This window comes from Podarcis cretensis (assembly GCF_951804945.1).
Source record: "Podarcis cretensis genome assembly, chromosome: 8".
Classification (NCBI taxonomy): domain Eukaryota; kingdom Metazoa; phylum Chordata; class Lepidosauria; order Squamata; family Lacertidae; genus Podarcis; species Podarcis cretensis.
In genome coordinates this window covers 57,309,301-57,335,088 of record NC_137177.1, presented here as the reverse complement: position 1 = coordinate 57,335,088, position 25,788 = coordinate 57,309,301, and the positions used below count along the sequence as shown (strand labels likewise).

Below are 25,788 nucleotides of genomic sequence, written 5' to 3'. Positions count from 1 at the left end.
TTCTATTTATAAATGAAGTGGTGCATTAAATACAAAAAAGATATATGTGCATGTATATAGGCTTTGCTGAAATCCAGAAGTCCACGGTACTCAAAGTAAAACTCATTATATTTAACAGGAACATAATGAACTGTTAAAGCAAGCAACTCAAATCCAGCAACACTTGCATAAGAGTGAGGCATGGTTCGATTTAATATTTATTGCATTTTCTGCCTTTAAGCTAAAAATAATAGCGCCTGCTGATCCCCTGTGTGTTGCGAACTGCCAGATGTCATTTAGCTGTGGTCGCTCCCAATTTGGTTTCTGAAACAGGTCATCAAGTTTTCATTAGGCCAGCATCTCTGCATATTTCTTGAATGGATGGTTTAGCTTTTCTTTTATGGACTCATTGGCCCAGTCCATGATCTCCAAGGTCCTCAAGCTGAACCTCTGCTGCACCAGTGAAGGATTTATGAGTGACAAACACTCCCTGGCTGCTCTTTGAGCCAGCCTTTCAACTTGCCAAATGTGCAGATTGTCAGATTCTACAACAGCTTCCCTGGGAAGCTATTCTCCAGTGACTCCTATAAATATTAGTTCAGCTTTGATTACTGCAATGTATTTTGCATGGGGCTGTCCTTGAAAACAGTTCATAATCCTGATCTGGTTTAGCATATGGCAAAACAAGACCCTTAGCAGCAGCTGGCTAGCAGGGTACACCTATCTCGCCTGTGCTGGAAAAAGTGGGTTCCAAGTTACTTCCAGGCACAATTCAACAAGCTGGCTTGGGTTTATGAAGCCCTGTGTAGCTTAGAACCTGGCTAACTACAGGTCTACCTGTTTCCATTTGAAAATGCCTGATTGCCCTTGGCTCCTGTTCTAAAACAGGATGACATATGCTATTACTTGTAAGCAATGAAATGTTCCTTATTAAGGCAGAATAATACAAAATTAAAGTATGGCCTCAGCAGGAGGGAATGAGTTATCCCAGCCTCAGAGCTCTCACAAGGCAATGAGTTTGCTAGGATGGGCTTGGTCTAGGAACAAAGGCAAAGATTCATGAGTCCAGGGGCAGTTGCAAGAAGTTCAAGACTGCGCAGGACCTGAAAAGTTGTTCTAACAAGAATTCCACACCCACCTATCCAGCTTTAAAGCAGAGATGGATACACTCATTGGAATCTCATTCACGAGTGAGCACCTAATCTTTAAACGTGCATTGAATCTAGGCGGGGGCAACTTGTCTCTTCTCCTGGGATAGAAACTAATCCTGGGAGAGAATGATGGAGATGCTTATCCCCCCCCCCCCAATTCTGCTCAGGCTGTGGCTCAGAGCCCTCCTCAGATTCCAGCAATGCTCTCTCTCCCTTGGGAGGGGGCTGGATGTTCTATCTCTGGCTTTAATATGAAAGTGGGAAGAGGAAAGGGCTTCTATCTGTTCCAGTCTCCTTCCCGCAGCTTCTGCCATCTCTGAGCTAAGTCCCAACAGCACCAAGGGAGCCGTAAAACTGAGAGGGAGTTTTCATAAATGGCTACAGGTGTGTCTTTTTTCTTTAGCACAACCAGGCAGGTTCATAGATGTTTCTTTAAACTATTGCATTGTCATTACTGCAGTTTGCTTACATAGCCTGGGATCAATTAAAGAAGAGCAAGATGTCAGAAGGTTGGTATACCAGTCAGAAGGTTGGAAGTGTACCAATTTATTTGTTTGCTAATTGAACCATTAAGCATCTGTAGCCCTCCTTCAAGAGGTAAATTAAACATCAGCAGATATCCCCACAGAGGGAAAATGTAGAGATCTAACTCAAAGCATATGCACTTAGATGTCTTAGATGAAGATTTTATTGGTTTTCTCTTCATTGATGCACATTCAGACCAATTTCCAATACTTCCATGAACCGAAGCTAAGTAAGTTGCATATAAATTGGTATCCCTTGTTTTTATAAGGTATGGAAAGGGAGGCAGGAGAATAACAATATCCATTTACCTAGAAAATGGCAACCAGAGAGAAGGGGGCCTTCTTGGTAGTGGTCCTCCTGGCATGGAATGCACTCCCCAAAGAGGTTTTCCCGGGGCCTATTTCAATGTATTTTTAGTACCAGGAGAAGACCTATTTGTGCCCTCCAGGCTTTTGATTCTGATTTTAGTCTCTGGACATTTCCAGGCTGCCACTATTTTCCAATGGGATTCATTCACACACCAGCAAATTTGGAGCTCTTGCATAATAAACCTGCTTCCCCAGTCACACTTTTTGCAATAAGCTATGTGACAGGGAAATGCACTGCAAAGTGTGGGACAACGTTTGATGCCATGTCATCTAACTTCCCGTAAAGAAAACAGAACCCATGCACAATAAATGGCTTACATTATCTAACCTCCCTGCAAACAAATCATGACGAATGGTAAATAAGTAGGTTATCTGGAAGTGTCTCTGTTTAATTTGATGGAGATTTGTTTCAGCTTGCATTTGGGGCTTATGTTTTTGTAAGATTGAGCCAGTGCTTTTTCTCCCATGTTGATTGGCTGCATTACTTTGAACTGCATGTTCAGCATTGTCTAGAGTTCAGGTGGGGAACCTTTTTCACCCCAAAGACCAAGCTCCTTTCCTGACAAATCTTCCAGGGGCTGTATGTCAGTGGGGGATAGTGGCAGAAGCAGAAGTGGGCAAACCAAGGAATGTAAAATATATCTCTGTGACTACTATAATACTTGCTCCCTACCTTGCTAGGCTCTCTCCACCTTGCTGGGGAAAGCAGAGTCCTGACTCCAGCCACAAAGCTGAGGTTGCGGAAGAGGCCAGAAGAGAACATATTCACTGTGAGCCCTTCAAGACCTGCTTCTCAAGATGTCTCCAGACTCTTGTCATAGGGTATTCTTTAGGGTTTTTTGTTGGTGGTCAAGATTTAATTTGGGAGATGTTAATTTTGCTATTATTGATATTGATCTTTTGTATCTTTATTTTTAGATCTTATTAGGACTTATGTGGAGATGGTTTATTGTTGTGTACTTTTTGATATGTTTTTATTTATTGCTTATGACTACTTTAGTTATATTTTTGCAGTTATGTAGATCTTTTCATGTTGCATGCAAAGCCTTGAGTATGGTTTTAACTATGGGAATATGGCATACAAATTAAGAATGGTGATGACAGACACATTCACATACCCCTCTCCATCCAGGCTAGTGAGAAGCGTCATCGGATTTCAATGGCACATCCCAGCCAGGCAAAAACACTCAGTGAGTGTACAAAGCAAGGTCATGATCTGGGAGGAGTGTGTGTGGTGTAGGGAGAATTTCAAGAACCAGAAAGATAGACTTAGGAGGTTCCCCCCGCCCCCGTCTAGAAACTCATCACATGAGGTCACCAACTGATAAAAGCAACTGCAGGTTAGTATTTAAGACACATTTTCCCCTTCTTTTATCCATGTACTCCTTTGAAATCCCTCCTTGAACTACCTGTTCTTGATATTGCGCCAATCCCATTCACATTTTACCTGGAACACTCAAGTTTGTTGCAAGAAAAGATAGGAAAGGAGTGTGTGGAGGTCGGCCAACCCCCCCAGCTAAATTCAAAGGAAGGTTAAAGGGCGCCACAAAGGCAGCAAGTGACCAAGCGGTTCAAAGCGAGGATGGTAGTGAAGTTCCAAGCCGCAGATGGGGCAATGGAAAATGAGAACAACGTCCCTGCCCACTGAGTCCCAGGAAGAAAGCAAAGAGGAGGTCAATGCCAGAGATGAGAAGATGTAGAAGGGGGAAGGAGGGAGAGAGAGAGATGAGAGGTAAGACATTTTCGGAGAAGTCCCTCGGGGAGTCTCTGAAGCCTAATGTCCCATTCCAAATCAGATTCAGTCAAACAGCTTCTTAGAGGAATTGTTGAACAGAGTGGAAGGGTTGTGACTACTTGATCCTCAGAAACTGTGGTTATTTTAAAGCCAGCTGCAAATATGTGGATATCCAGCAAATAGGAGGATAATGGCGTATGTGCAAGTCAGAATTCATTTTTAGCTTTCTAACATCCCCAGTATGAATTTTGTCTGTACATCCTCTGCTTTCCCCAAATTCTGAACGTAGTCTTGCAAACCAAACCTTGTGGGAGGTAGGACATTCTTTCATTAGTGTGGAATCTAGGCTGGAAAAGTATGACGTTCTTGGTCGCCAGCTGAGTGCAAAACCACAGATGTTCGACATGAGGTGCATATCAAGCTGGAGTTAAACTTTAGCCTAAATCACACATTACTCATTTTGGTGTTGAAGTAGGACTGGTATGCACTTTTAATCTTGCCCTTGACATGACATCTCCTTCATCATTCGTGTGTTGAATCTGGCTGTCTCCTAAGGAACCCTAGCTAGGAATGGGTAAATCTGTCAGTTTCAGTTTATCTCAGATTGTGATTTCCCCAAGTCTTAAATTCAGTTTTCCACTTTAATGAATGAAGAATGAATGTGTATTTCAGTGCATATTTTCCCCTTCAAAATGTAGCCATTTTTGAATTTTTCCCTATTGTGATGCATTGTTGTATGCTGTTTTTGTCAACGTATTCCCTTAATTTGTAGTGAACATAACCCCCGTGGTTAGAAGATCTAGTGGGAAGGACTGTAGCTCAACGGTAGAGCAACTGCTTTACATGCAGATGAGGTTCAATCTCTGGCTTCTCCTGGTAGGGCTGAGAGGGACTTCCTTCCTAAAACCCTTGGTCTGACTCCATATGAGAGCACTTCATATGTTCCTGTGACTAAGGCAAAACTGTTCATACTCCCTTTGCTGTTTGTGTTTGTTGGACCTCTGCCCAGAGATTTAATGTTACATTTATAGCACCAAAATATTTTTGTGGGGTATGTTGTTACATATATGCCCTTTTCCTACTGCTGTCATTATAACATTGTTCTTGCAATTGCTGATTTTTTTAATGTATTGCCATTCTCATAATTGTAAGCCACATTATTATTTTTATAATTTAATGGAAAGACAGCATACAAATCAAGCAACAATGAGAAGTTTATGCTGAAGACCAGTGGAGAGCATTCTGTGAACCAGCCATAGGACCTCTTCATTCTTCACTCTCTAATAAAGCAAGCATTTAATGGAAAGAAGAACATATTTTTGGTGTGCTTAGTTTTTCCTTAACTCCCAAATAATTTATATTTAATGAATGATTGTACAGGCTTCCAGTTTATCATTTAGACTTGTCCCTGGGGCCCCTTCTCAGCATGCAAATACAGCTCATCTACTGTTGCTTTTTGAAAATCACTGTGCACAGGGAGAACATCTTATAATTCCTGTTTAAATCTCCTGACAGGACGGGATATGGATGAGTAGGAAGTCCCTGGCTTGGTCCCTTCAGTAAAGAAAGTATGTTTGTCTCAGGATATATATATATTTAAGAGTGTAAAACATCTTAAGGATTGATTACAGGCTCAAGAGACATCTTCAATTAAAAAAAGACAACAACCCAGACTGAAGTTGAAGTAGCCCTTTTCATGCAAATATCTACGTGGGGTTACCCTTGAAGATGGTCAGGGAGCTGCAGCTGGTACAGAATGTTACAGCCTCACTGTTGTCAAGAAGTGCAAGGAGGGATAATCTAATGAGAGCCAGTGTGATGGTTAGAGTGTCAGACTAGGACCTGGTAGATCAGGATTCAAATCCTTGTTAGGTCATAATGCTCATTGGACGACCTTGGGACAGTCAGTGATTCGTAGTCTAACTTACCTAACAGGGTTGCTGTGGGGATTAAATGTGGAGAGAGAGAACCATGTACACCACACTGAGTTCCTTGGAGAGGGAAAAAGGTGAGATATAAATGCAATAAATAAATACCACTCTGGTGCTTAAAGCACTGCACTGGTCCTCATTTAAGTTTTTGTTGCTAGCATAAACAACCTTGGTAAAGGAGTGTCTTCCCCAGTGCCTTATAGTGAGGGCTTATCCACATGAACCTTTTGCTCCACCCTTTCCAGGCACAGATCCATGCTTTCAAGCTGTGGGTTCAAGTGCTTCCTTGCCCCCTGCCACTTTCCCCCAAGAAAACCTTCCTAATACCTGAAGGCATCCTTTATTTGAAGTGCTGTTACAGGTACAGTGTAAAGATAAAGAACCCTGTGGAGGGAGTGCCTTGAAGTTGCCCATCAACAGCAAACTGAGCAGGCATGCAGGTCACCTGGCCTCAGTTTCCCCTCAATATGCTGAGATGCATTTATATTTAAATTATAGTAATTATTTCTAAATGTGGATCTACGCTTGTAAATTGGCATCTGCACATTTTATGCAAAACCTGAGTTCTCTTTTTCCCTCTCTTTTGCAGCTGTTAAAGGCAAGGATCCTCAGCACAAACTAAATCCTACTAAAACCTTTCTAAATCCTTCTAAAATCATAACAATGCAATGGCTTAAATATTCACACCAATCCAGAGGCTAAATTTGCTACGATTTGAATATGGAATTCCAGTGCTAAGACTCTTAGGCTGTGCATACACCATACATTTAAAAGGACAGTTTAACCCCAAAGAATCCTGGGAACTGAACTATAATTCTCAGAACTCTTAACACAGAAACTACTGAACCACAGTTCCCATGTTTCTTTAGGGGTGATGCAATTGCATGGTATGTTGGATTTGGCCATGGTGATACATACCTTAGTTACATCCTGGCTGGACTACTGTAACACTCCGTTCATGTGGAAACCCTTGAAAAGCATTCAGAATCAGAAGCTGACACAGTCTGTTATTCCAATATACCGTTTTTTGTGCTTAAGTAGTGTTTCTGATGCAGTATAGCTTGCAAAAGCCCTGCAATGTAGCCCACTATTAATATAGAACAATAGGATTTCAGAGTAGGAAAAGACCCATGGGTGATCTAGCTCAGGGGTCAGCAAGGTTTACCTCACCTGTGCAGATTCACTCCTGCAGGAATCGCTCCGTGGGCCGGATTGCGTCTGCATCAGCACAGACGCGATTTCCGGCGCCACAGAAGTGAGTCCCCGCTCTGCTGGTTTAGCGCAGTGTGGGGGACTTGTTGAGCAGGTGGCTCAGTTTGGGAGCAGCTAGTGAGCCATTTAAATTACCCCCACGGGCTGTTTGTGGCCCATGGGCCACAGGTTGCCGATCCCTGATCTAACTCAACCCCCTGCAATGCAGGAATCACAATTTTAAAATCCCTGATAGATGACCATCCAACCTGTTTGAAAACCTCCAGCAAAGGAGAGTCCACCACATTCCACAGCAGCCTGTTTCACTCTCAAACAGTTATTACAATCAGATATGTGGTTAGAAGTGGGGTTGTGGCTGGTTCATATCTCCAGCCAACAATCCTTATTTATCTATATGGTAGGGCCCAAAGCAAGGAGTTCAAATTACAAGAAAGTCTGCTCAGCAAACCATTAGGAAGAACTTTCTAAAGTTGTGAGCTGTTCAAGTCATAGTTCTCTGCGGTGAGAGAAGGCATCTAATAAATAGTAAAATGATTATAATAAGAATTTCACCACAGCTGATAATGAAATAGATAATGTGGCTTCCAGCTGAGAGATGAACTGCAGTGGAGTGGAAACAGTGATGCATGTGATGCATATAAGGTGGAGCGGAGAATGATGCCTTCTTGCATCCCTACTTCAAATCAAGGGCACTTTCGAGTGCAGAACTGTCTTGACAGCTTTTCCAGTAAAGGAAAGGAAACCAGACCACATGGGCATCCAATCAAGCAGGGAAACATTGGATGCCATCAATGGGGCAGGGTTGGACCAGGCATGGAGGAGGTATGGGAAATATTTCTGTACAAAAACAGCTTTGAGCCAGGGTGTGATTCTAGAGAGGGAGGGAGATAAGAGCACTGCAATCGGGCTGCTGTTCAGAGGCCGTTCTCGATTGAAGCTTGCCAGCCAACCAATCTCAGGGGCAAGCTTCACAAAAACAGAGACAAAAAAAAAGTGTGTTAAAATAATGAGAATCAAAAGCAGTGCCAAGCGCAGAGCATAAAATGAAGCAAGGGAAAGACAATTACAGAGGCACCTAATGCAGTCAGAGAATTTGTTCACTGCCTGGGGAAGATTATATTGACAGTGTTTCATGAATCAGGTGAGCCCTCAATCACAGCTCTACCATTTATCTGGAGGTGGTGATGGCATTTCTCACTCATCCCGGCTCTCCCGCACTCTGTCTATAGCAAATGCATACCCTGCTCTTGTGTTATCAAACTCATTATCAGAACCACTGATATATGACCTTTTCTTCCCTCGACAATGGAGAATAATTTGCCAGACAGTCTAACGGCAGCTGGTGTCTGGCAAAGATACTTACAGCAGAGGTGGGGTGGGTGGCATCAGATCATTTAGGGATTCAGGGAGGAAGTTTTCAAATTTGTTGCACGGTGTCATAGCAACTTTGAAAGAGACACTCACACATCAAGGGCTTCAAGGAAACACTGAAGGCTACTGAAGTGAGGATGGTGGTGGTGATTCATTTATATCAGGGGTGGAAACTGTGTAGGTCTCCATATACTGTTGGACTTCAACAGCATCTGGAGGGAAGTGGGTTCCTGATCCCCACTTTATATAGGGCTTGTTCTACATAACTACACCGCCACTGCTGCTACACACAAATGTCCGTGTGAGACACTGTACACTTGTTAATTTGTACAGCTCAACAATAGCCCTGGGCAATACTCTGATTCACTGTCTAAAACCAGTATGGCGTTCGCATTGTGATACCACTTTCAGACTTTTTGAGCCACCAGTACCTCACGGCTCACCAGCCGCTGCTAGCTCACTGCACCTCACTCCATTTTCCCTGCCTGCCTGTGCTATGTTGGCAGCAGCCGAGATGCTGTGATGTATTGCCAGCTCAAATTGCCTTTGCCTTCACCTCAGCAAAGAAGCATGATGCAAATGGGACAGGAGGCTAATCAATTAAATATTGTTTCTGGGCTGCAAGCAGCAGCAACGAGTACCGATCATATGCGCTGGATTCAAGACATGGGATGAATAAGCAAGCACCACCAATTTCTGCTCCTGTTTTTGCTTTCATCAAAATTCTAAAGCATTCCTAATCAGTAGAGACAATGAAGGGCTCTAATAGGTGATATGAAGGACACCTGACTGAGAACCTGTAGTGTGTCTACCAGTCAGAGTGGATTATACTGGACTAGATGGATAGACATTATGGCCATTTCCTATCTTCTTGTCTCCATGAACCTGTCCATTACAACAACATCAGCTAATATTCAGTATGATTTCCAATAGAAGATCCTTGTCAGGTTCAGCAATACTGCTTACTTCCCCAATAGATTCATATTGTGGAATATGCAGAAACCAGCAAATGCGGGTGTGAATTCTTCACTCAAACACCTTGGAAGAAGGAACATCCCTGTCAATTCACAATAGCCTATCACTCCACAGATCAAAGGGCTGATGTACTGTAAATGGGTTTTTACTGTGATTTAAGAGGAATCTATTAAAAAATGGGCTGACTCCCACATTCTATAAATTAATCTGAAGACTCCTCGGTTGAAAAATGCTGAGATATCTTCTAAACACGTTGTCATACAGATGACAGATGGGTTCTCCTCTTTCGAGGGTGCAACTGCAGCTAAGGAGAACAGAAGCCAGGACTTGCAAATGTGGAACCAGCTCTTGTATGTTGCAGTGAAATGTCCCTGTGTTGATGGCTGTTTCCTTTGTTCCTATGGACAGCAACTTCTCATGGCCCTTCCTTTGTTCTGACCCAAATTAAATAACTGGGCTTTATCCATCCAGGTTAGCCTTTCCCCTCCTCTTGAGTCTTCTAGGTTCAGCTGTGGCCACAACCACATACAAATGGAAGCCAGTTCATCTTGCCACAGCCTAATGATTACCAGCTTGTGTGTTGCAGAGGTGGGCTTTCGCACTGGTAACACCAGTGTTATGGAATGCACTCCATGCTGAAATATGAGCTGCCCCTGTATAAGGGTATTTCTCTGGCTTTTGAAGATTGCACAGGCATTCCATTGACCTCATGACCCAACTCCCCTGTTTTAATTCTTGTGTCATTTTATTGCCTATTTTAATTTGTGTGTAACTGATTTTTTATACTTGCAAACTGCTTTGAAGCCTGTTATGGAATTAAGCAGTATATAAATTTGTTAATAAAGGTGATGATAAAGATGGAAGGTGTATTGAAGAATTGTGATCCAGATTGATTGGAATTTGTCTATCTGGAAGTTATGGAGACAAGGGGAGCTCTGTTCTTCCATCCAGGAACCCCCACAAGCAAATGAATGAACCCTATATGTGTCCTGGAAACTGGTAATTAGAGGCAGAGCTACCATTTCACTATCATACACACTGAATATTACTCCCCCAAGAGGCTTATCTTCCGCTTGCTGTTCTGGTGACCCAAAACATTCATAATTTAAGTTTTGTGTTTTTTTTTAAAGAGGTCATTTATGGTTGGCAAACAACCATGGGATGCAGGTTTCCACCTGGTCTTGGTTGGAGAGATTCTTCAGGCTGTTGCCTAGCAACCTGGAAGGACTTCTTTTTTTCTCTTTTAACATGTCCAGAAGCAGCAAATTAGGTCAGCCTTGGGGCTATTGCTCTGCAAGGGGGGCAGCCCCCAAAGGAAAATGACGCTCCTTCTTAGAGCTGTATCCAGATTCTGAATTTATTCAAGGTGTTTGGGATCTGAGAGGGAATAGACTAAACCCCTAAAGAAATTACTTGTGATATTATACATGCTTGGTATGGTGTGATTTTTTTATATAAAAAATAAGCAAACAAAATAAAATACAGAAAAAACTCCCCCCCCCCATTCCAGCTCTTTCCCATGAATTTCTAAGCAAGGGGTGGGGCGGAATGGCAACATTTAAACTACTTGTTAAAGCCCCTTCAAAGTGAGGAGATGTGGGGAGAGTATTAGACTGGGGAACAAATTTGGAAACATGTTTCTTGAGTTTACTGCCCGGAGCAATTTGTAAAGCAATTTTCTACCATGAAGCGGAAAAGTTGCACAAGTCACAAAATAGAAAACACACACAAAAACATGTTGCCAACACTTTCTTTCCTTCCCATTCCCCCCCCCCCTGAATTTTTCTGTTTCTTTTTCTTTTTCCTGGCCATTTGTTTTGCTGTTTGCATTCCCCAACCCCACAGCCTGTAGGAGATAATGAATGTATTTTTTTTAAGGCAGAAGAAAAGGCAGATAAATAAAGTATGCGGAAAAGCTTTACAGAGAAAGGTTTGCTATGACAGCACCATTCTTAAAATAATGTGGCTTTATCTGAACATCTGGGACAAGCTGAACTAAATGGATGGGATTATTTAACTATAAAACTTGACAAATTGCATCTTTTTGTTGAAATCAAAATGAACACACTGTTCAGCATTTACTCCTCATATTAATCTGTTGTCAATGGTTTCTCTTTACTTTTCTTCAAATATGTTAAAGCTGTGACCCGTAAATGTCATGTAACAGGCAATCCTATTAGTATTCCCATTTCCCCAATTCATCAGGAATGGGGAATGGTGGCATGGTGGGTATGTGTGCAGCCAGCTCCCAACCTCAGCATACCAGACTGAGTAGTTTCCCACCCCTTGTGGTCAACACTGGATGCTGGGAAATCCCATAAGTTATAGTCAATCAGCACCCAGCATCATAGAATCATAGAACTGTAGCACGGGAAGGGACAATGGGGGGTCATCTAGTCCAACTCCCTTCAATGCAGGGATCTTTTGCCCAATGTGGGGCTTCAACCCATGTTCTACCATCTGAGCTATCCTAAGCATTTTCCATTCCGCCCTGTGTCCAACACACACAACACTGTTTCCATTCTGCTGCAGTTCTGCCTAAAAAACCCCACACGATTCATCTCACTGTTTGCTGTAACTGTAAATTATGTAACTTACACAAGTAACATAATTATGAACACTAAGCAAGTTAAGTTGCCATTACTTTACTCTATCCCAATTCACTTCAATGCAAATTGGGGTAGGGGAAAGCATAATTGATTGTATGCAACAACAGTGAATACCAATCATATTCACAGTATTGATTTTATCCACCTGTTGGAATTCCCCGACATCCCTACTCAGTGTGTCCAAAGTGGGATTCCTGCCCTTCCCTGACATTGACAAATTAATGTTTGGTTTGCCTTCTGCTGCTTTTTGGAACAAGGTAAAAGTGGAATGGAAATGGGCAACACATCATTAAGAGCACAAATCATCAGATATTGCTGGGAAGATTCTGCTTGCAGGGATCTCTCTCCCTCCCCTTGAGATATACCAGTGAATTTATTTAAATCTAAACGCTGCTGTTCCTACCATATGGCACTCTCCAAGTAGCTTAAAATAAAACTGCAAATAGATAAGAAAACATTATTCAGTTAAACTCATGAAAATATATATAATTAGCTCTTTTTAGAGCCCTGTTCCTATTACTCGTTTAATATCATAAGCCCCATCTTCACTGTATATTTAAGACACTTCAAGCACTCAAGGCTTTCCTCAAAGAATCTTGGGGTGTATAGTTTATGGTTTAGCCATCAATCCCTCTTCCCAGTGAACTCTGGGAAATGTTACCATCACTAACTCTTGTGGGTGAGAATTCCACAGTTTAGCTATGTGCTGAAAGAGGCCTGAGTTGGAGAACTGGATTTACTATGTGAGATTCTAGATTGTCCCCACTTTCAGGTGGGATTCCATTGCCAGCAAATTCAGGCTCTGTTGTTATAGTTGATCAGGAGGACTTCTGCAACAAACCCACTCCTCCACCCCCACATATCAGACATTTTGCAATAAGGAAAGTGACAGAAAGATGCAATAATGCAGGACAGTGCACGGCAATACTTGCCTTAATGCAACATATTCTTAGCCTCCCCACAAAGACATCCGAATGAATTAAACAGCCACAGTGGTCTAAACAAATTAGGATGAATGTTCAATAAACATGCTTCCTGGAAGTGCCCTCTTAGGCCATCTTCCCCCGTGAGGTTAATTCAAAAACAACTCTTATGGTGCCCATAATCAGGTTACTTGGATTGCCGTTCTTATTTCCCCCCCATTAACTCTTAATGTTTTTGTCACTGCCCTTCACACACACCTACATTTTTCCCTTTCTCTTTCTTCAATGCCAGCTGTTTCTCCTTGTTCATTTCAAAGCTACTATCAGATCCCCGACTCTGTCAATATTTGAATAGCATTCATATTTACATGTAAAGCGATTCAATATATTTGCCTGACTTCCCCTCCATCCCTCCCCCCTTCTATATGTTGTAACTTAGCACTGTGAGGGAGGGAGGGGGCCTAGTGTCAATGCCACTTTGCTAATAAAATAGATATACAAAATACCCTAGTATGCTTTTCATAATGCATTGCATGATACCTTTTCCAGATAGTGTCAGTTTTTTTCAGAGGTATTTGATAGTAAAAAGGCTCAAGTATTTATAAAGTTGCCTCTATCATCACTCTGTGCTGCAACATTTACAGTAAATATTGGATCCATTAGGTTTATCTGCCGCAGTATAATATCCAGAAATTTAATTTATCTGTCCTGAAAAGGATTTGAAGGAAAGGGGGGGGGGGCAGGCAGCATTGCTATGAAGATGGAAGCAACCAAGCTTATCTCTTCTCGACAAACATCATCTACATTCCAAATTTGTATTTCTACATTCATGCTGGCTTCTTGTGTCTGGACTAAGCAGCCAGAAAAATAATAATAATACACACATCCCTATATTTCCACAAAGATTAAAACAACAACAACCACCCAGAAGTCTTTTTTGTGTCCTCTGGAAGCTAATGACCCCCCCCCCCCCCAATGAAATGTAAATCCCATTGTGTTTAAATAGGTCACTTAGCTAGATGTTGCAGATATTGGATCATCTTAAAGGATGGTCCTGGTTCTGGGCGGGCCCACAACACAGTTCCCTGGCATGGGGGGAGTGATGCCCTTTACTCCAGGGTGGCACCACGATCACCCCAGGCCTCTTTTGGCCAATCGTGATTGAGTGGGGTGATCGTGGGGGGTACAAAAGTGGCCGTGCGATGTGTGGTGAGCACCTGCTTCATTCTGCCAAACACCAGCCCACCCTCCCTTTTGTTTTAGGTGCCCTCTGGCCTTGCTTTGGACTTTGGTTGGTCATCTGTCTTGGGCTGGGGGCCGGGTAGGAATTTTTTGGAATCCAGCTCCCCTTAATCTCAGTAAGCATGGGCAATGGCCAGGGCTGATGGGAGTTGGAGTCGAACCACCTCTGCAGGGCTGCAGGTTCTCCATCCCTGATCTGGTCACTACCATTTGTTAACTGATAAGAGAAGGAGGACAAGACAAGGTTTCCAACTGCAAGTCAGGGAAGCTTCCTCTTAAATGTTTGGGACATCCTGCTTAACATTCTGCTACTGCTGTGGCTTCTGGCTGGGAGGCAGATGGCCTCGTCTGACAGATAGGGAAGAAGGGAATCCTGCTGATTTAGAAAGCTGTAAATGTTTACTTTGTTTTAAAACAATTATGACCCATCCTAAATTAAGTTGTACACGCTCTCCCTCCTTTGTAACTGCCTTGCTGAAAGCCGGCTTTAATTGAATCTACAGCTTTCCACTCAGATGTAATTGCCCTTTCGGCACTAAGGTGCTTATAGAATTTCTGACAACCACTCCATAAGACAATCACGCTCTGCTCCCTGTGTTATGTCATTTTGAATTAGAAGGATGCTGCTCCTTTGTTGACAGAAAAAGAAAAGGAAAATCTTTTAGCAAAATCCTTTGCAGACAATTAAACATACATATTAATACAAAGAATTCAGAAATGGGAAGTGTGCTTCCTGAAAAGTAGCTTCCTTTGTACAGATGAGAATTAAATCTTGACAGTGGGATTCTTATATTTTGAAGGTCATCTCAAAGGAAAAACCTGACATCAATAGGCTGGGTGGGGGGGATCAAGAAAAAACATCTGGAGGCTGTAAAGGCCTGAAATGTTTCATTATGAGGCAACTATTGGTGATATTTCTTCTTGGTAAAGTTATAACCAGTATTTTCTCAGTGAGAACCGGCCTCCATCTACAAAGGTCAAATGCAGAATGTTGAGAGCATCCCTCCAAATCAAAGGGTCCTGCAAATCTAGGGCTGCCCCCTCTCCACCACCCTTTGTCTAGAAGGCTTCTTAGGAGATCCTTCTTCCATACGAGTGGGTTCATGTCTATTTCTCTAAAAGCAGCTACTAGGCTGTCTCTTTTTAATGCTTCTTCTTTGAAATAACTCAACAGGGACAACACTTCCCCATCCCAAGCAAAAATAACATAACTACATCATATTTGCATAGAAAATTAGGAAATGGGCTTATGAGTGCCGCAACCCCAGAGTCCCTGCATCTGGACTTAACTGTCAGGGGTCCTTTACCTTTACCTTTTAATATTGACAATTGATTGAACCTGATACATTCTACCTCCACAAATTTTAATTTCTACCTCCACTGTCAAAGGCAGTGTGGCCCTGAGACCAGTTGTTGGGAATCATAGGTGTAGCAAGTACAGCTACACTTGGGTTCTATTTGCCGGCACCTGCTTGGTCACTGTGAAAACATGATGCTTGATGGGCCATTGGCCCGGTGAAGCGGGATTCCTCCTAAGTTCTTATGTTCATTTTGAATGCAGTGCATATGCTCTGCCACTGAGCTGTGACTCTTCCCAAGCACCATAGTTAAACTACAGCTGCCAAACCTAGGTACCAACTTGGCATCTGGTTCGCCACTATGAGAATAGGATGCTGGGCCTTTGACACTCTCCTTATTTTGCTGTGTTTCCCACCTTTAGAAAGGGGTGTGGATAAATAGCTTGTTAGAAGCAGTAAAATCCTGCTTGCAGGCCTCATACTTTACTGGAAACAAAGTATGTTCAGAACTGTCATTTCCTACCGTGGAGCATGGGTGCTAATGCTGTTGTCCTGAATTAAACTGGAGGGCAGAGGCAACTTCAGTGCAATGCTCCCTGACAGGAAATGATGCTATTTGCAGACTGGGTGGGGTTTTGTTATTGGTCTTGGAGGGGTTTTTGTGGGAGAGGAAGCATTCAAAAGTAGTATCCCCCAGATTCCGTCTGAAATCCACCCCCATTCTGCAGCATGTGTTGACCCAGGGGAGGCACTTCCAAATTTCATACCCTTAGGAACATCAAAAGATGCTTTATACCATGTCAGACAGTTGGACCATCTAGATTCTAGATCAATACGACTGATGATGGCTCAATGACTGGAAGCAATCTCCAGCATTTCAGGCAAACATCTCTTCCAGCCATACCTAATGACTGAACCTGTGGTCTTTTGTGTACAAATTAGGTCTTTTACCATTGAACTTTACCCACCCTCTCTCTCTCTCTCTTTTTTGCAAGGTTCTGCACAACTTGGATTTCAAAAGTGGTCCATTTTCTCATTCTTTTAAAGATCCTTTCTTTATTCTGACATCTATTTCATATCTGCAGAATCCTGCTTTAATACAATATTGCACAGGCAAAGACAACATTTGTGGATAGATGCATGCTTGCATACCATCTGCAATCATCTAAATCCTCTCTGGATTGTTATGGAGGGGGGAAGGATGAGAGCACATTTAGAAATAATTTCTAATTAAAATACTTTCTTGTCAAGAAGAAGAAAATTAAATTTTAGCTCTAGGAGGAAAAGAAAACGAGCCACGTCATGTTTCATTTTCTTCAGTCCACAAGCTGTCACTACAGCTTTCTTCTGAGGAGAAGTTATTTGGAGATGACATAATTAAAATCCTCGAATGGCAGTTTTAAATATACATGGCAGTTGTTTATTATACTGATATACAACCAGGACCAAAGGAAAAGGAAAGGAAAGGAAAAAGAACCCCACCTTCTTTCTGGACTAAACTATGGTACATTCCGGAGCACCACTTAAGCAGTCTACACTAGCATGATGTATCTCATCATTTTTAAATGGCTAGTAAAACAGCATCTGGTGGAAATCTCTTCTGCTATTAATGTCACTGCCTTGGACCAACTGGAGATCTCTGGCTGAATGAACAACAAATCAGCAAAATATGTCACAAAGTAAAACCCGGATTCTAAAAAGGAAGATTCCATTGAAGTTCATCCACCATCTTGGTCCTGGAGATGGGAATAAACATCTCCTGAGGCTGACGTTCCCCAGGCAAGTTTCTTGTTTCATACCACAATTCCAATTTCCCGTATTCTGTTGTGTGTTAAGTGTTTATAAATGGAAGCACATCCAGCAGGCCACCCCTTTGGAAATCATTTGTATGTATTTTTTCCATGACCTCTGAGTCACTGCTTCAGGAGAAGAGGTACTCGAAGGTCCTGGAGTCTCATGGTGTAGGCTGTGGAGACCCTAAAAATAGATCCTGACACCAATCTAGGACGTAGTTGTCTAGATCCACTTGAGTCACAGCCCCCTTGCATTGGCACCCTGCAGTCCTGAGGAATACCCATCCATTGAAGCTGGTATTTGCATTGTCAAAATTGCATCAATAATCCTCTGAAGTTGTGTCTAGTTTGGCCTAGTATATGTACACTTTCCCTTCAGCATTGTTAAAGTTTTAAACACTTTGCCTGCATGTAAGCCCAATGCTTCAAAGTGCTGAAGCAATTGCAAACACTTCTTTTTTTGCTAGTTCCTTCAAAATTCCACAGCTACATTTTAATCAAGATTCCAAAGCTATTTATTTGTTCTTGCTCATAATGGTGAAAAGCACTCAAGTCGGCAAAATCTCGCACGTATTCATGTTTTATAAATGATTCTCCAGCTGATTCAATGTGTTTTGAAGGGGGAGAAAAGTTCTCTGATCCAAGAGAAAAATCAAAAGGAAGCCTTGATTGACATCCTGGAGATTTCCCCAGCACCAGCACCATTCTTTAGGGTATAATTCAACAATTTATATATATCTAGCTCTTTTCAAGGAGAAGGCATTTATGTCACAAATGTCTGTCAATATTTCTCTCTGTTTTAATTGCACCAACTTATAACTTTAAAGAACATAATTAGGCACAATGCATAGCTGCCTTATTAGACATACATAGCTTCCTCAAACCACCTTTTATTGAAGCATCAAAGACATGAAACATACATCCCTCTATTGCTGTAAGAATGTGGGATGGATTTAAAGCTTGGCCCAATGACCAGATACATCTGCAATAGACTTGAAGACCACAGCCAGAGAAAGTATGCTTTCGAATTGCTGGGAACCCCAAGTGGAGAGAAAAAATTGTTGCACTCAAGTCCTCGTCACAGGGTTCTCAAAAGCATCTGGTTGGCCACTGTGAAAACGGGGCTGGGCTAGATGGGCCATTGGCCTGATCCAGCAGAGCAGACAGTACTGAGCTAGCCAATGATGGGGAGAGGCCTTTGTGCCAAGTAGGAATGCTCAAGGACTTTGTTCAGTCTGCATTTTTAAGTTAATTTCCTTGAAGAGTAATGTGGAACCTCCAGCTTGTGCAAGTCTGTGCAAGTGCTGAAGATCAGTTGTTTGCAAAATCAAGGTGTGACATCATTGTGATATCAGGTGACTAACAAGTGGCCAACCCCACCAACCTGTCAAACTTGGCCCATGGTGGGAGAGATCAATGATCCAGCTCAACTATGCTGGGTTGCACATGGATTGGAACACGTGCATTTGGGTATAAAATACATGCAAACATGTATTTGGCAAAACAAAATAATTGCAAAAAGTATTATTATTTTTTATTATTTTATTTAAAAAGAATATTGATGTGGACATAGAATTATGAATCAACAGTTGAAAAACTGACAAACTGTTTTTTAGAGTGATCTGCAAGTCTCAACAATAAACCCACACATATGCCAACAAAGAGGGAGATGAGCTTCATTGGTTTGCTTCAGAGCTCATTACTGCATCTAGTTTTAGAAATTAGCAGAGCTGCCACACTGGAGAGGGTTTGGATGAGACCAAGGCATCCGTATACCCAACTGTGCATGGTTACACTGGGCTCTGCCAGTGTGGTGGTGAAGCTTTCTACCATTATGGAGCTCCCAGTTGTCCTGACCTAAATTATGGGTGGGTGGTAGCCAGTTTATACCACTGAAATGGGGAGTTTAAGGGGCTGGGGAAGAATCTGGGTCAGCCAAGGATCAGATGAATGATAAACCATCCAGGTATTCAACTGAAGCCCTTCTGCCATGCCAGCTTGGAGCTAGCACAGCAAAAATACTGTTCTGGTATTTTCCACCCTGGTGGGCATGAACAATAGGGCTCTGTTTGTGACAGTGGGTTTGGATAGCTCTTAAGCACCATTAAAAAAATTCAAGACATGAAACATCAGAAGTTAACCAAGGGTTCAATTTGAAGTTTTGTGGAAGTCAATAGAAATGACTCTGTAAAGGTATGGTTTGGGGCAGGTTTGGAGTATTTTTATATCTGTTCGTTTCCATGCCCCTTGAAGGAGTTCGGGGTCAGTGGATGTTCAACAGCAGCCTGACTAAATGAAAGAATCAACTATTTGGAAGTTGTTTTACTTCCAGTCTGTATTCAGGTCAAACAAAAATCTTGAGAGCAGATAAATCCATAATTTCATCCTGCATTTCACCTCAGATGACTTTGTGATAGCATATCGAGTCAGCAGTAGCCAGAATGGTTTGTGTCTCTTCAGAGCACAGTGGGAACCTTTTGAAAAAAAGAAAAATAAGAGCCTAACCTCTCTCCCCTGAAAGATGAGAAAACAATTAAGCAATGAGGAGGGGGGCACCTCAAAGGAATAAAACTAGATTTTATGCAACATCAAGTGTGCAAAGCTCTCATGAAGCTATACACTTTGCAAAACTGAGTAGTGTAGCATTTATATAGCACTTCAGTGTTCAAACTACTTCACAAGCATTATCTCAGTGATCCTTTCAACTGTACTGTAATATGGGCCAGTAGAATATCTATAGAGCAGATAGGGTAATGAACCAAGAACATAGGCGGCTAACCTGTGGCCCTCTAGACATGGCTGCACTCCAACTCCCACCAGCCCCAGCCAGCATTGCCCATAGATAGGATGATGTGAAGTGCAGTTCAACAACATCTGGAAAGCTAGATGTTCCTCACCACTGGTCTAGAATCACCAAGTGAGTATGTGACTGAGATGAGAACTGATATGGAATGCTCTCCCCAGGGAGACACACCTGACACCATCCTTGTCAGTCTTTTGTTTAGCCAGGTCTTTGGTTAATTAAACTTGTCTCCTGTGAGGTGTTCATCTTTTAGTGGGTTGGGGTCGGACTTAGCCTTATTAGGAAATCGCTGAATGAGCATTTTGTGTACTTTGTATCATTCATTTCTTTAAAATGTCCTTCAATTGCTTTAAGCAGGTGGGTGGGCAAAAGGCAGCAGTGGCAGGATGATTGCGGGGGGGGGGGAGGAGAGGTGGAGGTACACCTGCTAATTAATAAGTACCGTATTTTTCGCCCTATAGGACACACTTTTTCCCCTCCAAAAATGAAGGGGAAATCTGGGTGCGTCCTATGGGGTGAATGCAGGCTTTCACTGAAGCTTGGAGAGTGAGAGGGGTCAGTGCGCACTGACCCCTCTCGCTCTCCAGGCTTCAGGAACACATCCGCAGCCTAGGCAGCAACCTGCCACCCGGCGCGAGAGGCGCCCTGAAGCAGAGCGCCCCTCGTGCCGGGCAGACATCCGCAGCGTGGGGAGCCCTGCAGGAGTTCCCCGCAGGGCTCCCCACGCTGCAGATAGCAGCCTGCCGCCCGGCGGGCAAAGCACACTGAAGCAGAGCGCCCCGCGCACCGGGCAGGCATCGGCCAGCCCCACAAGCTCGGGGGACGGCAGTGCCGCCATCCCGCTGTTCCTCGACCTGGTTCTGTTTCCCCGACCTGGTTTTGGGGGGGAAATAAAGGAATTTTTTTTTCCTTTATTTCCCCCCCAAAAAACTAGGTGCGTCCTATGGGACAGAGCGTCCTATGGGACGAAAAATACGGTATTACATTTATAATAATATACTTTGGACACATATGAAAAAAGGTTATCACACATAGAAAACTCACAAGTTCAGTATTCTTGTTGAGTTCATTATTCAGATATGTGAATATAAACACAGAGAGAGCAAGAGAGAGAGAGAGAGAGAGAGACCACTAGGTTAAAGTATATTTTAGAAGGGAAGTGTAATTTCCTAGGAGAACTAACTGGTTTTGTGCTTGATACAGATAACATTTATTTGATGGGAAATACATATATGGTAGATTCAGATAATGGTTTTATTGTCATCGTGATCATTTATTGCTTGATAGCCTAGTCATCTCAGCATGAGATGATGGTTTGATCTCCTAAGAGCAACATCTTTTAATGGGGTTATCACTGCGTGAACTGATACCTAACAGGAATATTAGAATTTGGTGGCAGCGGCAGGGGGTTGTGTGTCCTGATTCCACAACCATTGTTGTGTGGTTTAGATGTTCTATCTAATATTTGAGAATTTTGGGGAGAGTGGGGGAGATGGCTGTCCTCATCCCTCACTATGGGTCGTGTTTCCCCAGTGTTTAGGAACTCATATCTACACCCTGCCATTGAAGAACAGGATGTGTTCTGCAGTACACAGTTGCATGTTTGGGGGAGAGTGGGGGGAGGGAGGAAGTGTTCAAGGATGACAGACAATTCTGTTAAAAATGGAAATGGGAGCAGAAATTGCTGGTGTTCATTTATTTGTCCTTTATCCCTTTGTCCAAATAATGCAATTGGTATTCCCCATTGTTTTATACAGTCCGAAAACAATACATAATTGATTACGTCTCCATGCCCCCCAACACACATTTGTGTTGTGTTTCCTTTGCACTGAAATGAATAGGGTGGAATGATGTAATGACATAATTTACATAATTACTTATGGAAATTATGTAAATTATTCAAGAGAAACAATGTAGCTTTTTTGCAGAAGATGGAACAGAGTGGAACAGAAACAGTGTTGCTTGTGACAAATACAGGGAGGGATGAAAAATGATGCCTTCTTTCATCCCTAGCAGAGCACATACTTTGAAGTCAAAAGGTCCCAGGTTCAATCTCTGGCATTACAAGGCAGGGCTGGGAGAGACTCCTTCCCTAAACCCCAGAGAGCTGCTGCCAGTCAATATTGACAACACTGGGCGAGGCTCAGTATAAGCTCTCCTACTGTGAGTGTGGATTAAGAAGAAAGGTGAGACACAAGATTTAGCCCTACTGTTTACAAGAAAAAAAATCAGTTCCAGGAGGAAATCACAGTACAAATTACACCTTTCACTTTCCTGGAAAGAAACAACATGTGGGTGGGTGTCATGAAACTGCTCTGTTAGCCAAGTTAACAATTCTTTATTCTTTGAGGACCTGTACATATTGCACTGTCTGAAAGAAGAGGCATTGCTGCGGCAGAAAGGGGTGGAGAAAGAAACACAGAAAGTTCCACAAGTCGGTTCCTTGAACAATTAAGCTGCAGTGACTATGATCTTACTCCACTGTCAAAGGCAGAATATCAATTTCTGGGAACAACAGAAATGGAGAGTGCGAGTCTGAACTTCAGTGTCTAAAATCCCTGGGAGAGGACAAGGATCCTGAGATCACATTAAGGGTAGCCAAATTCTGTGTGATTGCCATAAAACTTAGGGAACAAATCTGTGCTATCATAATGATTAAAGCCTTAAATGATAATTTTAGGTTATATTTTAGTGACTAAGTTTTAATTTATATATTTTTTAACTGTTGCTATATCTGTATTGTCCCTGTTATACCCAATTGCAAATTCAAATGTATCCCTATCGTGTTTTATGACTTCCTTGATATTGTATGTGAGCTGGAACGGGCCTGTGACCGAAATAATAAATTCAATTCAATTCAACAGAGAGTGATGTGGTGATCCAGTTCTGCCAGTTTCCTACAAGCATGTGGTTGGCCACTGTGAGAATATGATGCTAGACTAAATGGGCTGTTCGCCTGATCTAGCAGACTCATATTTGTATGATGTTAAGGCACAGAACAGACTCCTTTGTAGAGCCTTCAGTTTTTCATTCTTTTTTGTGGTATTAAATGCACATGAACAGCCTTCCTCATTTTTGGTATAGAACCCCCATTTCTGTTAATCTGGATCTGCCTAGGTTCCATCTACAGAATGTGATAGTAAAGTCCTGAAACGGTAGAATGGACTGTGCCATGTCAAACTGCCAGTCTTTGAAAATCACACTTCTCAAAATTTTGCAATCCAGCCACATAAAGCTTACAAAAATAGTTATATAAGGATAAAGCATGCATGTCTTAGTGAAAGCAACTAACAAAAATATATTACATTAGTAAAAGATGCATATAAAAATTTGAATATTAGACAAAATTGGATATAATAATAATAATAATAATAATAATAATAATAATTTATTATTTATACCCCGCCCATCTGGCTGGGTCTCCCGAGCCACTCTGGGCGGCTTCCATAGAAACCAAAAATACACTAAAATATCACACGTTAAAAACTTCCCTGAACAGGGCTGCCTTAAGATGTCTTCTGAATGTCAGGTAGTTGTTTATCGCTTTGACATCTGCTGGAAGGGCATTCCACAGGGCGGGCGCCACTACCGAGAAGGCCCTCTGCCTGGTTCCCTGTAGCTTTGCTTCTCGCAATGAGGGAACCGCCAGAAGGCCCTCGGCGCTGGACCTCAGCATCCGGGCAGAATGATGGGGGTGGAGACGCTCCTTCAGGTATACTGGACCGAGGCCGTTTAGGGCTTTAAAGGTCAGCACCAACACTTTGAATTGTGCTCGGAAACGTACTGGGAGCCAATGTAGGTCTTTCAAGACCGGTGTTGTATGGTCTCAGCGGCCACCCCCAGTCACCAGTCTAGCTGCCGCATTCTGGATTAGTTGTAGTTTCCGAGTCACCTTCAAAGGTAGCCCCACGTAAAGTGCACTGCAGTAGTCCAAGTGGGAGATAACCAGAGCATGCACCACTCTGGCGAGACAGTCCACAGGCAGATAGGGTCTCAGCCTACATACCAGATGGAGCTGGTAAACAGCTGCCCTGGACACAGATTTGACCTGTGCCTCCATGGACAGCTGTGAGTCCAAAATGACCCCCAGGCTGCGCACCTGGTCCTTCAGGGGCACAATTACCCCATTCAGGACCAGGGAATCCTCCACACCCGCCCGCCTCCTGTCCCCCCAAAACAGTACTTCTGTCTTGTCAGGATTCAACCTCAATCTGTTAGCCGCCATCCATCCTCCAACCTCCAATATAAGTATATTTGGAGAAGGTCTCACTCAAATTCTGGGGAATTTTCATGAGGACTTCTACAAATAAATCTCAAACTGAGCTGGAAATTTCAAGAACGGAACTTTAGACTGGAAAAATGAGAAATGGAGAGAACCCAAAATCCACAGATTTGGCAATGCCTAGTCAAGTGTGTCAGTGTGGTGCAGTGGTTAGAGTGTTGGACTTGGACCTGGAAGTCCCAGGTTCAAATCCCCATTCAGCCATGAAGCTCACTGGGTGACCTTGGGCCAGTTACTGTCTCTCAGCCTAGCCTTCACTGTGTGAAGTACAAATAAGTTCTATTTAAAACACAGGTTGAACAAGATTATCCTCCATCCTTAGGAGGAGACCTGTGGGAAAAAGTTGATATCAATCCCAGAGAAATTATGCTTGGGCTCTGACAGGGATACAAGCAAGAGACAAACAGTAAAGTCATCTGCCATTCAGAGTGTGAATAAACCCTATATGCTGGCCTGTTCTACAAGATGCTTTATTCCATATCCAAAACCATGGGGTGTCCTTGAGATTTAACACTCATTTATGATGCTCCTGATGTGTTATATTGTTCATCCATCAAAGATTGTAATGGAAAAGAAAATGCACTCCTTATTAACGTCAGTCTTCTTTAAAAAAAATACAATCTGACTATTAAACTACCTGTTGAAGTATGTGAAAGTGAAAAGGGAATGATAATAACATAATGAAAGGTTTGGAAGAGTTTTGCCAGCTAATATTTATGTAAATTAGGAGTGTTGGCATGAAGATACTTGCAAAGGGATTTTGTTTTGTTTGTGTTTCCCATACTGGATTATGTAGAGATTTTCTGGAGCTCCTACTTCTGGATTTGGGAATACAAACTTGGAGGTCTTGTAATGCCTGCCTTAATCCCAAATTGAGTATTAAAGGTAAAGGTAAAGGTACCCCTGCCCGTACGGGCCAGTCTTGACAGACTCTGGGGTTGTGCGCCCATCTCACTTAAGAGGTCGAGGGCCAGCGCTGTCCGGAGACACTTCCGGGTCACGTGGCCAGCGTGACATCGCTGCTCTGGCGAGCCAGAGCCGCACACGGAAACGCCGTTTACCTTCCCGCTGGTAAGCGGTCCCTATTTATCTACTTGCACCCGGAGGTGCTTTCGAACTGCTAGGTTGGCAGGCGCTGGGACCGAGCAGCGGGAGCGCACCCCGCCGCAGGGATTCGAACCGCCGACCTTTCGATCGGCAAGTCCTAGGCGCTGAGGCTTTAACCCACAGCGCCACCTGCGTCCCCGAAATTGAGTATTACAACCTCCCAATTATTATCCAGCTTGGATATTAATCTGAACTGGAAAGGAATGCTATTCCTTCTGCTCTCCTATCTAGTCAGCCCCTTCCTTCCTTCCTTCCTTCCTTCCTTCCTTCCTTCCTTCCTTCCCTCCCTGTTTCAATGGTACGCAACTGCCACTACCAATAAAAGGCATACCACACTAAATGTCTTTAGGCTTTGAGCTACCTTCAAGCTGAAAAATTGGGGCTTCCAATCCTTTTTTATAGATCCTGGCCTATGGTCATGTTCACATGGCACACTGACTAAGCTTAGCACAAATGCGTGAAAATTCTGGTTCCTGAGGAGAAG

General features: G+C 42.8%; 1 protein-coding gene across 2 annotated transcripts in view; it reads right to left on the bottom strand.

The window, feature by feature from the left end:
• CDH13 (cadherin 13) overlaps nucleotides 1-25,788 on the bottom strand; it is a 687,354-nt gene that overhangs the window by 151,133 nt on the left and 510,433 nt on the right. The gene's annotated exons all lie outside the window — the stretch shown is intronic.